Source organism: Carcharodon carcharias, chromosome 19, assembly GCF_017639515.1.
Source record: "Carcharodon carcharias isolate sCarCar2 chromosome 19, sCarCar2.pri, whole genome shotgun sequence".
Taxonomy (NCBI): Eukaryota; Metazoa; Chordata; class Chondrichthyes; order Lamniformes; family Lamnidae; genus Carcharodon; species Carcharodon carcharias.
In genome coordinates, this window is record NC_054485.1 from 54182422 (window position 1) to 54199383 (window position 16962).

A 16962-nucleotide genomic window follows, 5' to 3' on the forward strand; every position below is an offset into this window, starting at 1 on the left:
ATTATATTTCCCTAAAGCAGAGTTTGGAGTTTGGTATCAACAAGTCTTACAGCAGAGCAATGAGTACTCTCTGTGTGACTGATCAGGTGATTGATCTGTGGAATAGTTCATTACATTTACACTGTCTTGTGTTTTGTGGTTAATAAACTCCTTGAATAAGTCCAGGGAAGTTCATTTTAACTTTTGCTGCTGGTATAAATGGGTTGATACTAAATTAGCAGCTGCTCGACCACAACTAAATGGCAAATTGGCCCTGGCGTTTGCTAAGATCAAGCGTAGTATCTGTCTTTATCAGTTTAATAACAGATATGTCCCCTACCTGGGAGCCAAATATTAAAGAGTAGCTAATTCAGTGTCACCTATTTGAAATAATAGGCCATTGGCCCTCTCATTTCCTAATTATTTGTTGAGCATGGGATTTATACCACAAACCCAAGATAACATTGAGATCTGTAACCTCAAGACACAGACAATATATAATGATTGTGTTCTTTTGATGTGTACTATCAAGCCACAATAATAATTGACTTCACCCCTCCCTGTATGTTAGAAATACAGAGCTCTCTGAGTATTTCATCAAGAGGACACTAATTTCTTGGTGGCAGCCTTAGCAGTGGCCAAGATGGAGAATTTTCTCTTTAGGTCAGAGGAAATAATAAGACTCCAGATGCTGAGCGATGAATGACTAAAACAGATGGACATCAAAGGTTGTAACTATATTCAATCAGAATTGAATTACTCCCTACATATCATTAATGCCCACAGGCAGAATAATTACCCTAACAAATCTGCTCCGGAAATTCCCAGGGACATTTTTTTTTAAAACAAGAAAACCCATTTTAAATGCAAGTTATTGGAGGATAAAGTACCTGAAATATAAGGGCCACCTCAGATAGCGAGTCATTAAGATGAAGGAGAAGCGATGGACAAAGCTATGTTTCTGACTCTGCCTCCAATCGACTAATTGTCTGGCGTACTGACCTCTACCTCGCAGAGGCTGAGCACCACCTCTCAGGCACTTCTTCCTACCTCCCCCTGGACCATGAACCCACCACTGAACATCAAGCCATTGTCTCCAGGACTGCCACTGACTTCATCTCCTCTGGAGATCTTCCATCCACAGCTTCCAACCTTATAGCCTCCCAACCTTGGACAGCTGCTTCTACCTCCTACCCAAAATCCACAAACAGGACTATCCCGATAGACCCATCATGTCAGCCGGTTCCTGCCCCACGGAACTCATCTCAACTGGCCTTGACTCCATTCTCTCTCCTCTTATCCAGTGTCTTTCCACCTACATCCGTGATTCCTCTGATACCCCACATCATATCAACAATTTCCAGTTCCCTGGCCCCAACCACCTCCTCTTCACCATGGATGTCCAATCCCTCTATACCTCCATCCCCACCAGGATGGCCTGAGGGCTCTCCGCTTCTTCCTCGAATAGAGGCCCGAACAATCCCCATCCACCACCACTCTCCTCCGTCTGGCTGAACTTGTTCCCTCACTGAACAATTTCTCCTTAAACTCCTCTCACTTCCTCCAAATAAAAAGTGTGGCTATGGGTACCCGCATGGGCCCCAGTTATGCCTGTCTCTTTATGGGGTATGTGGAACATTCCTTGTTCCAGTCCTGATCAGGCCACCTCCCACAACTCCTTTTTTTGGTACATCAACGACAGTTTCGGTGCTGCTTCATGCTCTCATCTGGACCTGGAAAAATTTATCAATTTTGCTTCCAATTTCCACCCCTCTATCAACTTCACTTGGCCTATCTCCTACACGTCCCTTCTCTTCCTTGACCTCTCTGTCCCCATATCTAGTGCTAGTCTGTCCACCAATATACATCACAAGACTACCAACTCCCACAGCTACCTTGACTAAAGCTCCTCACGCCCTGCATCCTGTAAGGACTCCATCCCATTCTCTCAGTTCCTTCGCCTCCATCGCATCTGTTCCACTGAAGCCACTTTCCAAAACAACACTTCTGACATGTCTTCCCTCTTCCTTAACCGAGGTTTTCCCACCACGGTTGTTGACAGGGCCCTCAACCGTGTCTGGCCCATCTCCCGCACATTCACCCTCACACCTTCCTCTCGCTCCCAGATTCATGATAGGGTCCTTCCCTTGTCCTCATTTTTCACCCCACTAGCCTCCGCATTCAAAGTATCATCCTCCACCATTTCTGCCAACTCCAGCATGATGCCACCACCAAACACATCTTCCCCTCACCCTCCCATGTCAGCATTCTGTAGGGACCATTCCCTTCTGGACACACTGGTTCACTCCACCATCACTCCAAACCTCATCCCCTTCCCAGGGCACCTACCCATGCAATCACAGAAGGTGCAACATCTGCCCCTTTACCATCTCCCTCCTCACCGTCCAAGGGCCCAAACACTCCTTTCAGGTGAAGCAGCATTTCACTTACACCTCCTTCAATTTGGTCTACTGCATTCGCTGCTCCCAATGTGGTCTCCTCTACATTGAAGAGACCAAACGCAGACTGGGGGACCACTTTTTGGAACACCTTCAGTCTGTCCGCAAGCATGACCCAGACCTCCCTGTCACATGCCATTTCAACACTCCACCCTGCTCTCATGCCCACATGTCCGTACTTGGCCTGCTGCAATGTTCCAGTGAAGCTCAATGCAAACTGGAGGAACAGCACCTCATCTTCCGATTAGGCACTTTACAGCCTTCCGGACTTAACTTTGAGTTCAACAATTTCAGATCATGAACATTCTTTTATAATCCCATTTTTAAAAAAAAATAGGTATTTTTTATCCACTTATTTTCATTGTATTCATTTATTTATTATTTTATCCCCCTTGTTAAATCCCTTTTACCGTCCTTTTTCTCAACCACCTACACACACCCCACCCCCAAAAGGGCCATCTTTTACTTGTTCCATGTTGTTCTTTCATGGAGTGCTTACTCTTGTCCTGCTATTATCACATTCTGCTTTCTTACCTTTATGGCACTATCAGCACCTCCTTTAAGCCTTATTATTACCATTAGCACTCTCTTTGTCATTTTGTCCATGACACCCTTGTCAATCTCTCATTAGCCCCCACCTATCACTGGCCTTCTATCCAGCTTCACCTGCTCCATACCCCTTAAACAGAATACATTTCATCACATTTCTACTTCTCTTCATGCTCTGAAGAAGAGTCATATGGACTCAAAATGTTAACTCTGTTTCTTTCTCCACAGATGCTGTCAGACCTGCTGAGGTTTTCCAGCATTTTCTGTTTTTATTTCAGATTTCCAACATCCACAGCATTTCACTTTTATCCAGTTGACTATAATTGGGTCAAGTATCAGAATAAGTTCAATAAGACTGACATCTAAGGGCAGAAATTTTTGCTCAGTAGGCGGGTGTGCGCTCGACCCACTTAGTGTAAAATGATGCACGTTGATGTCGGCTGAGTGTGCCAATGTCAACACGCAGTCACACAATAGTTCAGTCGGTGGGCATGCGCCAGAATTGGCAGCACGCCAGCCCACCATTACAAGGCCTGTTAAGGCCATTAAATAATCAATTAAATTAAAATCCTTGCTGTCTGTCCTCCCGGTTGGTGGGCAGGTGAAAAGGCCAAGCGGCCTTTGCATTTTTTTGGAAAGCTCATTCAGGAGCGGGATGAGGTTTCCAAAAGCAAATAAAAATAAAATAAAAGTTTTAAAATTTAAATTAATAACATGTCCCTGCTCATGTCATGTAAGGGGACAGGTTTTATTACATTTTTATTTTCTTCATTTTCTTTTTAAAAAACGCTTCATCTCCCTGATGCAGCTCCGTGCCTCAGGTAGATTATGCAGCACTCACTCGCGTGCTGGCGCAAAGTTCATGCTCAGCTGGCTCGCCTTCCTCCCCTCCCTCCACCAGCGTGAAATCACGGTCTGGTGCCAATCGCGGGAGGCGGTCAGCTTTCTTAACACCCCCGCCCACCTCCTCCCCGCCAAGAGTAAAATTCTGCCCCTGAATTCTACCTGAATTGAGAAACAGCTGCAGCCTCAATTATTTTCCTCTATTTAGACTTGCTGCATTTTTCTTCCACATCTCACTTTTGATTAATGGATTTTTTTTCCCCCAGTAAACAGGCAAAACTTTAAGAGACTTTCATTAATTAGCCCTGCCACCAGTTCTATCTATAATTGCCTTACAGTCCCTGTTGCTGGACTGTTCCTCATGTTATTTGAACAGAGAGATCATGCAGTTTTGGGACTTCCTGTTGCACCAACTTGATAGACAGAAGAAATCTACAACATCACTTTTACTCTGAGGTTCTTTTCACCATTGCCTAATTTCTTTGTCCATGAAAGCTATTGAAAATCCAACACAGAATTGGGTGGCACAGGCCCTCTTCTTTGACCTTTACAACTTGTGTTTAAATCCATAAATGTGAAGGGAGGGTAGTCTATTTTAAGTACACTACTTTGAAAACTAGCAGAGTGCTCTGAAAAGCTGACAACCCAAGAATGATGTTGATTATCAGCCCATGATGCGAGGAAGCAAATAGCCCCACAGGCCATGAACCTTAAGCAGTCATTGTGCTCAAGGTTCCTTCATTTTGTATTGAAGGAAGATTAAAGGAGAGTATGGAAAGTTTTCGTGAAGTTGACAGTCTATTTCCAGAGGCAGAATCTTGAGGAAAGTGTTGAATTTTCATGGTAAGAATAATGCATTCTGATTAATTTTAAGGCCTTATACACTTTAAAATTGATAGCTCTTTAGTTTTCAAGAAGAGGAAAACAAAGTGACACTTGATTATTCAACAGATTAAAATGACCACCATTTAAAGTTAGTGCAACACTCACTGTCTCACTTCAAACGTCCTTCCATTCTATCCCAGTTCACCAAGATACTCGGCGCCTCTGACCCGGTAGTGATACTGTCCTCCATCCAACTCCCACGAAGGGTCAATGCCCATAACGCAGGGCACCAACTAAGATTGAAAAGGATAAAAGAGATGATGTGAATCGAGAGGTTGCAGCTCAGTACAAATTGTTCCTGTACAGTCTTTTAGTTGTCATTTATTCCTCCCCTCCCTCCACCAGCGTGAAATCACGGTCTGGTGCCAATCGCGGGAGGCGGTCAGCTTTCTTAACACCCCCGCCCACCTCCTCCCCGCCAAGAGTAAAATTCTGCCCCTGAATTCCTCCAATGTATGCGCTGTGTTGTAAGGATACTTGAATCACCTGATGTTTAGCTGAAAACTATCTGATAGATTTTGCAGGGAAAAAAGGAAGACTTGTATTTATAAAGCACTTTTCATAACCCCCAATTGTTCCAATATGGTTTACAGTGTAGTCACTATAGTAATTTAGGAAATACAGCAGCCACACAGCCAGATCTCACAACATCAATGAGATAAGGTCCATGAATTTACTTTAGAGTGTTGGTGAAGAATATCTTTTGGGAAATACATCAGGAGAACTACCTGGTTCTTCTTCTTTTGCATCCACCCAAGAGGGCAGATAGGGCTTTGGTTTAATGTCTCACCCAAAACACAGCACCTCCGACATTGCAGCACATTGCACTGCTTTGACATGTGCTCACTTGGGATTTGAACCAACAGCCTTCTGAGTAAGAGGTGAGAGGGTTATCCACTCAGCACAGTGTAGTCTAAAAAAGCTACACCACTGGGGCTTCCAGGTATCTCCACTAAGAAATGTGGGATTGAATTTTAATGGAAAGACTGAAGTCCCACCACTGGGACCGAAAGCAGGAGGATACCCCGTTCAGGCCATGGCAGGACCTAGAAAGGCATATTCCTGGCGGTGGCCAATTAAGTGGCCAAATGTACCATGAGCGACTAGCCCAAATGTGGTGCCATTGCTGAGGCTTCAGATACTTGGATGGACATCCTTGAAGAGGGGTGAGTGGGCTTGGGTGATGTCAGGACCAGGCAGACTGGTCCTAGTGATTGGGGAGAGGGTATCTTGGTGCACATTTGGCACTGTTTCCATGGGGAGGGGCAGCCATTGCTACCAAAACACCCTACAATGGGACATAGGGAACCAAAAGAGGGGTACCCCCTGAGCCTGCTAGGTGACCACTAGGTTTAACTGGATGGTTTCCCCACGCTGTGGCAGGCCATCACTCCCCCACCCCACCCCTACCCCACCCCAACACTGGCAAAATGCGCACAGAGGCAGGAAGTGGCCCATAATTGCTCACTTAAACGATTCCATTGGCTGCCAGGTGGGTAACCGATTTGCCCACTTATCCACCACTGGCAAAATGGTAAGACAGTGGGAAGATATCAGGCGTGCCCTCACATGTGTCAGTACCTTCAGATCAGGTGTGCCCTCACACGTGTCAGTACCTTCAGATCAGGTGTGCCCTCACATGTGTCAGTATCTTCAGATCAGGCGTGCCCTCACATGTGTCAGTATCTTCAGATCAGGCGTGCCCTCACACGTGTCAGTACCTTCAGATCAGGCGTGCCCTCACACGTGTCAGTACCTTCAGATCAGGCGTGCCCTCACACGGGTCAGTACCTTCAGATCAGGCGTGCCCTCACAGGTGTCAGTACCTTCAGATCAGGCGTGCCCTCACACGTGTCAGTACCTTCAGATCAGGCGTGCCCTCACACGTGTCAGTATCTTCAGATCAGGTGTGCCCTCACACGTGTCAGTACCTTCAGATCAGGTGTGCCCTCACATGTGTCAGTATCTTCAGGAACGCAGAGAGGGATGTGGGAGGGAAGCAAATTTGGGAATATAAAATACATTTGCAGCTTAGAAGGAATGTATTTTGGTGGATGGATTTCTAAAGCATGCAAATAAGTGAAAGCTGCTCTTTAGAGGAATTAATGTTTCCCAAAAGAAATTAAAGTGCCTGACTCACGAAAATATCTGTAATTTTTTGATGGGAAATTGATTGCATTTTAAATTGGAAAAACAAATCCCATGAAGGTTCTTGGTTACCTCACTTTATCCCAATCTATTAGTGCTGACATCAATTAGAAGCTGAAAGGTGAATGATGGAAGAAATTGCCAATTGAAGTGCTTACAAATGGATTCACTCTGGGCAGGAGTAGACAATTTGTAATCCCTCTTAATATTGTGCGGTCCATGGCTTGGAACATGATAATTACAGCTTTTTATCATTCCTATTACTTTGTTTCATTAAATGTAAGAAATAACTGACACTTCACAAAGTGCTGAGACCATTTGTATAACGTGGATACCGTTTGTCTGACCTGAAGCAGCTCATTTTTATTCTTTCATGGGGTATGAGTGTCACTGGCTGGGCCAGCATTTGCTGCTCATCCCTAGTTGCCCTTGAGAAGGTGGAGGTGAGCTGCTTTCTTGAACCGCAGCAGTCCATGTGGTGTAGATACACCCACAGTGCTGTTGGGGAGGGAGTTCCAGGATTTTGACCCAGTGACAGTGAAGGAATGACGATATATTTTCAAGTCAGAATGGTGTGCGGCTTGGAGGGGAACTTCCAGGTGGTGGTGTTCCCATGTGTCTGCTGCCCTTGTCCTCTGAGCTGGTAGAGGTTGCAGGTTTGGAAGGTGCTGCCGAAGCAGCCTTGGTGAGTTACTTCCTGGATTACAGCCTGAACTTAAAGATTTGGAAATTCAATGGTGTTGCACCTAGTTTCCAGGTGCAAAATGGGTGTCTAAGCATTCTAGCATGACTGATACAGTGTGCACTCACTACACATCAGAACAGTGCCACCATCATAATGCTAAAGGTAGTAAAAGAGGCTGCCAGGTCATCTACCTGAAATATACATCAGATTTTTTGCATGTGCAAATGTATGATCTAATGCTTGTTTGAGGCCCCCTTTACAATCTTGGTCTGCTGTGAATGCAACAGGCTGTGTCAGCTGTCTTCAGGAAGACATGGCCTAACTAGTGATCCTTAAAGGGATCAGTGAAGCTGTCTTCAAAAGGGGCAGTTCAAAAAAAAAAGACTTAGCTGAATATGGAGCTCAAAAATGGAGGTCTGCCCAGCTTCACCATAGTGCTGAGTACTGTGCTCACTGGTATACACTCTCTCCATGCTTTTAAAAGGGAGCGAGAATGCTTCTTGTCAGAGACAGAGATGGCATTATATAGAATGAAAATGTCCATGTGATCTCCTGGACTGACTAGAATCACCTGAGGGGGTGGAATGGGATCTGCTGCCAGTAAAGAAGGAGGAACCTGTTGTCCAAAGAGACAGCTTTGGCTGAAGAACATGGTGTCCTGTGGGATTTCAAAAGAAGGACTGGCTCTGAGCATTAAACACAGATGGAGACACATAGATCAGTGTGCCGCAGGTATTGGCAGAGGTGGAGCTCCCCATGTTTCACATGTGTGTGGCTTTGCTCCGTTGGTTGGTGCACGATGGCTCCAGGTCACTGCAATCCCCACTATGGAGCAAGAGGTACCTCTGGAGTGTGTGTAACAGCCCCTCACCTCCATCCTCCTCCTCTCTTTCACCCCCAGATTTCTGTCATTGGCTCAAAACACATTTGGCACTTCCACCAGGATTGTCCAAACAGCTTCTATAGAAGCTGGAAGTGGATTGGTGTAGCTCTTCCACCTTTAGGATTATCTTGGGAAAACTCTGAAGCATGGATTTAAATGCATAAATGCCGTTGTTGCTCCAGAAAACAGAAATCACAGAATTGTCACAGGAGGCCATTCAGCCCATTGTATTTACACTGGCTCTCTGAATGAGCAATTTCCTCCCGCAGGACAGCCTTCTCCCTGTAATCCTGCACACTCTCCCTTTACAGGTAACAGTCTAATTCCTTTTTGAATGGTTCAGTTGAACCTGCCTCCACCACACTCTCAGGCAGTGCATTCCAGACCCTAACCATTCACTGCGTGAAGAAGTCTTTTCTCATTTCGTTATTGCTTCTTTTGCTAATTATTTTATAGATGTGCCCTCTCATTCTCGATCCTTTCAAAACTGGGAATGGCTTCCCCCCTGTCTACACTGTCCAGACCCCTCATGATTTTGAAAATCTTTTTCAAATCTCCTCTCAGCCTTCTTTTCTCTGAGAAAAACGGGAATATAGGGGAATTCCCATGGGGAAACCCATTGTGACACTAATGCAGCTGCTGTTCAACTACTTCAGCTTGCCCTTGTCCAGCATGACAAATCTCATCCAATGTTTCCCTTTCCTTAGCCCTGAGCCTTTGTCTCTGTTTAATTTTCTGCCACACCCTTTCAAAGCTCATCTCACTGAGGAGATCCATCTCCCGCTGAGTGAGTTGCTGAAGCGCAATACATTGCACATACTGACTGCAGCCACAATACACTGGTGATGAATAGATGTCAATGTTGAGCCCAGTGACAGGGGTAATTAGTGAAACAAATTGCTCTGTCCTGCATGGTATCGACCTTCTTGAGTGTTGTTGCAGCTATACTGTCCAAGCAAGTGGTGAATCCTCCATCACACTCCTGACTTGAGCTTTCTAAATAGTCAGAATGTGAGCCATTGATCACTTTGATATGAGCAGGATGTGGGGGTTTAAGCTGAGCATTAGGATTGTGGAGAGTCTGGTTCATAGTGACTATGATCGAGAAGCAGAATGGTCTTTGAGATTGTAAGGATAGTCATGTATAGATTATTAAATAAAATAAGCATTGTAGTAGAATGATATTATGTAGAATTACATTCATCTTTGAGCTAAAGTACAATAGGGTTAATTGAGGTTAAAACGCACTTTGACAGACACAGATCAAGCAGATAGACACCAGCACAGCTAGAAGCAGAATGTGAGAATTGGTTGTCAATTACTGAATGGCCTTTAGGTTGACTGGAGAATAAATCCCTTTGCAATAAAGTCAAAATGGTGTATTTATTAATTAAAATTATTCACCAAATGTCTCATTATTTCCTGGCCCTTGAGTCTTCATTCAAATGAAGGATAGCGAGTGCCATAAAAATCTAAGTGGCAGTAACCAAAGACATAGGGCTGGATTTTCACCCAGGCAGGATGACATAGGCCCTTTTAAAAATGGCGAGCAGGTTCCGATTCCAGGTCCCTATTTCCAAGCTGTCTGATTTTTGGGAGTGCCTTTAAAGGTTTGGAGCTGGTTCCCGTCAAAAGCCCACACGGGAACTCCCGACCTGGCTGGCTCCATTGCAGATTTAGGCATGTCCTACTCCTCAGCAATTTTCACGGAGTCAGACCAGGTTTTTAAAGAGTCGTGTTTCAAGGCCCTTAGAGGAGTCATGAACCCTAGTCTACAAGAGGGGACATTTTAAAAGGTAAGTTCAAAGAGTCCTCCTATGCCAATCTCTGCCCTTCCACACACACTCTATGGCCCCACATATCCCCAATGCAAAGCCATGCCTCCCATCCACCCCGCATGGCCTCTCATGCTCCTATGCCAAGCTGTGCCCCTTCATTCACCCAAAGCCCCAAATTATCCCAATGCCAAGCTATGATCCCCACCTACGCCTATGGCCCTTCATGTCACCTATGCCAAGCTATGACCCTCCCCCACTGTCCATGGTGCCTCATGCCCCCTCAGGCATACATAGAGACTCTTGACTGAGAGCCCAGGCATCCATTACTCTGTTGAAACAGTTGTCTCCCAGGGAAAACTTCGCTTGATTGACAGCTCAAGCCCTCTGATCACTGTGACCAATTTCACAATGTTTATTTAAACAAGCTTAAGTGGTTTCAGGGGCTTATGGTTTCTGTTATTGATACTTCAAGGAGTCTAGATGATTGACACTTATACTGCCACACTGAAAAGCTCTAGCTCTACCACCCCACCTTCTCGTTTGACACCTCCCAATTACCCTCATGAAGATAACTGCCTTTTAAGTGTCAATGCCTCCAGTTCAACATTGGAAACACTGATTCTATGGCCTAAATTTTCATCATTGACTTGAGTAACAGGAGTCAGAAAATTCCCAGCTCGGCCCCCCCACCTCAGGAGAAAATACCTGCAAAGGTGGGATCTTCTTTCCCTGGGAGGGTGCAGGCTGGAGTGGGGCCACCCAACCCAGGAAAGAAGGCAGAGGCAGACACAGCAGTTGCCAGGTGCGGAGGTGGACTGTTTAAAAAGCCAACCAGGACTCCTTCCCGGTTAAAATAAAAAAACGAAGGAGCTCCAGCCCTCACCCCTCACACCCCCTCACCCTCCACCTACTCCCCATACCACATAAATGTTGCCTCATACTCCCCCACCCACCCCTGTTGTCCCCTCAAACCCCCAAAGCCAAGCTATGCCCACAACCAAACCCCAATAGGCCCTCATACCCCAATTCCAATCTTTGGACCTACAACCACCCCCCTCCCCTCCCATGGCCCCTCATGCCCTTATGTCCAGCTTTGGCACTTCCATGTCTTTTGACCCACTGTACAGTGTATAGGACCAATAAATCCTATAGTGACAGTATTATGTGTAAAAAAAGCTTTTAAAAAAGTAATTCATTCATTACTTTTCATTATGTTAAAAAAATGAATTCATGACAAGGCATTGAAAACTGACATTTGCCCTTGGATGATGTTGCCAAGTATGTAGATAAGGAAGAGAGAGAACAAGAATGGGACCTTAAGAGAAGCCAAATGTTACAGTGCTGATTAAAGGATCCATTCCTGGAGATTACTGGGTGCATTCAAAGTTTCAAAGAAAGAAGTTTCAAAGAAAAGTACAGCACAGGAACAGGCCCTTCGGCCCTCAAAGCCTGCGCCGATCATATTGCCCGTCAACTAAAACATTTTGCACTTCCGGGGTCTGTATCCCTCTATCCCCATCCTATTCATGTATTTGTCAAGCTGCCTCTTAAACACCACTATCATACCTGCTTCCACCAGCTCCTCTGGCAGCGAATTCCAGACACTCATTACCCTCTGCGTAAAAAACTTGCCCCGCACATCTCCTCTAAAGTTTTCTCCTCTCACCTTAAATCTATGTCCCCTAGTAATTGACTCTTCCACCCTGGGAAAAAGCTTCTGACTATCCACTCTGTCTGTGCCACTCATAATTTTGTAAACTTCTATCAAGTCGCTCCTCAATCTCCGTCACTCTAGTGAGAACAATCCGAGTTTCTCCAATCTCTCCTCATAGCTAATAACCTCCAGACCAGGCAGCATCCTGGTAAATCTCCTTTGCACCCGCTCCAACACCTCCATATCCTTTTGGTAATGTGGCGACCAAAATTACACGCAATATTCCAAGAGTGGCCTAACCAAGGTTCTATACAGCTGCAGCATGACTTCCCAGCTTTTATACTCAATACCCCTGCCAATGAAGGCAAGCGTGCCATATGCCTTCCTGACTACCTTATCCACCTGTGTTGCCACTTCCAGTGACCTGTGGACCTGTACACCCAGATCCCTCTGCCCACCGATGCATTTAAGGGTTCTGCCATTTACTGTAAAATTCCTACCTGTATTAGACCTTCCAAAATGCATTACCTCGCATTTGTCCAGATTAAACTCCATCTGTCATTTCTCCACCCAAGTCTCCAACCGATCTATATGTCGTTGTATCTTTTAACAATCCTCTTCACTATCTGCAACTCCTCCAACCTTAATGTCGTCTGCAAGCTTACTAATTAGCCCAGTTACATTTTGCTCCAAATCATTTATGTATACTAAAAAAAGCAAAGGTCCCAGCACTGATCCCTGCAGAACACCACTAGTCACAGCTCTCCATTCAGAAAAGCACCCTTCCATGGCTACCCTCTGTCTTCTATGACCAAGCCAATTCTGCATCCATCTTGCCAGCTTACCTCGGATCCCGTGCAACTTTACCTTCTGTACCAGTCTGCCATGAGGGACCTTGTCAAAGGCCTTACTGAAATCCATGTAAATAACATCCACTGCACTTCCATCATCGATCATCTTTGTCACTTCCTCGAAAAACTCGATCAAGTTAGTGAGACACGACCTCCCCTTCACTAAACCATGCTGCCTCTCACTAATATGCCCGTTTGCTTCCAAATGGTAGTAATCCTGTCACGAAGCATCTTCGTCAATAATTTCCCTATTCAGTTAGACAGGATGTAAGGGCAGCCCCACTTAGCTAGATGCAAAACAATGGAGAAGAATGGCATAGTGAATCGTATCAGACACTGCAGGGAGATCAAGGGGAGATAATGCACCATGACCATATTTCTGATTTTGGCAAAATTACTTTGGTAGAATGCGAAATGCAGAAACCAAACTGAAGGAATTCAAAGAAGAAAAGTTTGGTTCAATGGTTGTAGTGCTGGGAGTCAGGAATAAAGACATTCACATAGCACTTTTCACAACCTCAGGATGTTACAGACAATGAGCTTTATTTGTTTGAAGTGTAGTCATTATGATAATGTAGGAAACATGACAGTCAGTTTGTGCACAGCATGATCCCACAAGCAGGGATGCAAAAAATGACCGGATGAAAATAGCAGTCAAATGGATGGAATTCAAACAATGCTATACAGGATACATTAGTCTGGTGCTGGGTGTCAGTAACAATTACAAGGGCCTTGAAGGAGTTATGGAACTGAAAAATATTTTGTGAACTGTTAATGAACCCTGGCATCACATGAGCCTGAAGGAAGGCATGTGTGATTAAAATTTCTCTTTTTATTTTGATTATAATTAATTTATAGGCTAGTGGAATTATTCCTTAAACTTCTAGAAGATGTTTGTAGTCCAAACTAAGCTCTGGTTTTAAACGATTAAGCAAATTCATTGCACAAAATATGAACAAGGAAATACAGAACAGATATTCTGTCATGCATCTCCTCAGACAGCAAAGCTGTCCCTCCAACTTCTTATCTTCTCTGTGAGCTGCAAGAACAAACAAAAACTATCTACCTCTCTGTAAAGGTTTTTATTTTGTTTGATTCAGCCCTGCTCAAAAGACTCCAATTGGTGTGTTTTTGTTATTCTTTGCCACTGATAGCCAAGATTTGTTATAATACCTTATCTGGCAGAATCATTCAAAAGGTTGCAGACGTTCGTCTATGTAACTGAGCCAGCTATGAACTTTATATTTTTTTGAAGTCATGATAAACTCATTCCCAGACTTGTTTCCAGGGAGATAATGATTTGTATTGTCTCCATGCTGGGGCATTGCAGGTGTCTAATCTCCAATCTGCAGCTTCTGATTTAAAGGCAAAGCTTCTTGCTCCAAATCTACTTTGCACTTTTAAAGAAAATAACTTGATAAATTGCAGGGTTTTATTTTTGTTCTTTCACAAGGTGTGGGCATCCGAAATGCCCTTGAGAAGGTGGTGGTGAGCTGCCTTCTTGAACCGCTGCAGTCCCTGTGCTGTAGGTACACCCACAGTGCTGTTAGGGAGGGAGTTCCAGGATTTTGACCCAGCAATAGTGAAGGAATGGCTGATATATTTCCAAGTCAGGGTGGTGAGTGACTTGGAGGGGAACTTCCAGGTGGTGGTGTTCCCATCTATCTGCTGCCTTTGTCCTTCTAGATGGCAGTCGTTATGTGTTTGGAAGATATTGTTGAAGGAGCCTTGGTGAATTGTTGCAGTGCATCAGTAGATGATACACACTGCTGGCACTGTGCATCAGTGGTGGGGAGAGTGAATGTTTAAGGTGATGGATAGGATACCAATCAATCAGGCTGCTTTGTCTTGGATGGTGTCAAGCTTCTTGAGTGTTGTGGGAGCTGCACTCACCCAGGTAAGTGGGGAATATTGCATCACACTCCTGATTTGTGCCTGTAGATGGTGGACAGGCTTTGGGGAGTCAGGTGGTGAGTTACCCACCGTAGGATTCCCAGCCTCTGACCTGCTCTTATAGCCACAGTATTCATATGGCTGGTCATGTTCACCTTCTGGTCAATTGTAGCCCCCAGGATGTTGATAGAGGGGAATTCAGCAATGTTAATGCCATTGAATGTCAAGGGTAATTGGTTAGATTGTCTCTTGTTGAAGAGGGTCATTACCTGGCACTTGTGTGGTGCAAATGTTACTTGCCACTTGTCAGCCCAAGTCTGGATATTATCCAGGTCTTGCTGCATTTGGACATGGACTACTTCAGTATCTGAGGAGTCGCGAATGGTGCTGAACGTTGTGCAATCATCAGCGAACATCCTCACTTCTGACCTTATGATGGAAGGAAGGTCGTTGAGCAGCTGAAGACGGTTGGACCTAGGACACTACCCTGAGGAACTCTTGCAGTGATATCCTGGAACTGAGATGACTGACCTCCAACAACCACAACCATCTTCCTTCGTGCTGACTCCAACCAGTGGAGAGTTTTCCCCCTGATTCCCATTGACTTCAGTTTTGCTAAGGCTCCTTGATGCCACACTCGGACAAATGCTCCCTTGATGTCAAGGGCAGTAACTCGTGCCTCACCTCTTGAGTTCAGCTATTTTATCTATATTTGAACCAAGGCTGTAATGAGGTCAGGAGCTGAGTGGCCCTGGCAGAACCCAAACTGAACATCAGTGAGCAGGTTATTGCTGAGTAAGTGCTGCTTGATAGCACTGGCGACGACCTCTTCCATCAGTTTAATGATGATTGAGAGTAGACCAATGGGGCGATAATTGGCTGGGTTAGATTTGTCCTGCTTTTTGTGGACAAGACATACCTGGGCAATTTTCCACATTGCCGGGTAGATGCCAGTGCTGTAGCTGCACTGGAATGTTGTCAGCTCCCATAGCCTTTGCAGTATCCAGTGCGTTCAGCTGGTTCTTGATATCATGTTGAATTGCTATCTAATGCTGGGGACCTCAGGAGCAGGCCAAGATGGATCATCCACTCGGCATCTCTGGCTGAAGATAGCTGCAAATGCTTCAGCCTTATCTTTGGCACTGATGAGCTGGACTCCCCCATCATTGAGGATGGGGATATTTGTGGAGCCTCCTTCTCCAGTGAGTTGTTTAATTGTCCACCACCATTCACAACTGGATGTGGTGGGATTGCAGAGCTTAGATCTGATCCATTGGTTGTGGGATCACTTAGCTCAGTCTGTCACTTGCTGCTTGTGCTGTTTGGCATGCATGTAGTCCTGTGTTATAGTTTCACTAGGTTGACACCTCATTTTTAGTTATGCCTGGTGTTGCTCCTGGCATGCCCTCCTGCACTCTTCATTGAACCAGGGTTGATCCCCTGGCTTGATGGTAATGGTAGATTGAGGGATTTGCCAGGCCATGAGGTTACCGATTGTTGTGGATGAGGTTACAAATTGTGTTTCTTTATTCTTTCACAGGGTGTGGCTAAGCCAGCATTTATTGAATATATTTATATTATATATTATTTATATTATTATTTTATATTTTATGTTATATGTTTTATATTTATTCTATTATATTTATTTTATTTTATAAAAAAAGGAGATGCAGCAGATGTGGTATATTTGGATTTACAGAAAGCATTTGGTAAGAAAGCACATAAAATGCTTACACAAAGAGAATGGTAAATAGAAATGAAGGAAATATGGGCAGATGGGATGGGAAATGGTTGAAGGGAAGAAAATAAATATTGGGGCAGGAAGAGACACTTCTAGAAGGTAGGGAGTAGTAGTGTTCCACAAAGGTTTGCATTGCGCTGTCATCTGCAGCTCACTGGTAGCCGCATCACCTCTGAGTCACATGGTTGTGAGTTCAAGATCCAGTCCAAAATCTTTAGCACAAATTCTGCGCAGACTAATGGAGTGCAGCACTGTCAATAGCAGAGGAAGGGGGGGCCACTTTTTGGATGAGATGCTAAACTGAGGCCCGAGCTGTCTTCTCAGATGAATGTAAAAGATTCCATGGTGCTATTTCAAAGAAGAACAGTTGAGTTCTCCCCTGTATCCTCCCAATATTTATTCATTAATCAACATCACTAAAAGAGAACAAGTCATTTGGTTATTATTTATGTGGCCTTTTAGTGCACAAAATAGCTGCCATGTTTCCTACTTTACAGCAGTGACAACACTTCAGCTCCATTGGCTGTGAAGTGTTTTGGGAAGCCTTAAGGTGCGAAGGCTCTTTCGGGATGAGGACTTATGTTTCCTTTAAGTACACATAAGGAAGGCAACGA

The 16962-nt window shown here is 44.7% G+C and overlaps 1 pseudogene; it reads left to right on the plus strand.

The window, feature by feature from the left end:
• The first annotated feature begins 246 nt into the window (after positions 1–246).
• LOC121292089 lies at positions 247–364 on the plus strand (annotated as a pseudogene).
• The last annotated feature ends 16598 nt before the right edge of the window (positions 365–16962 follow it).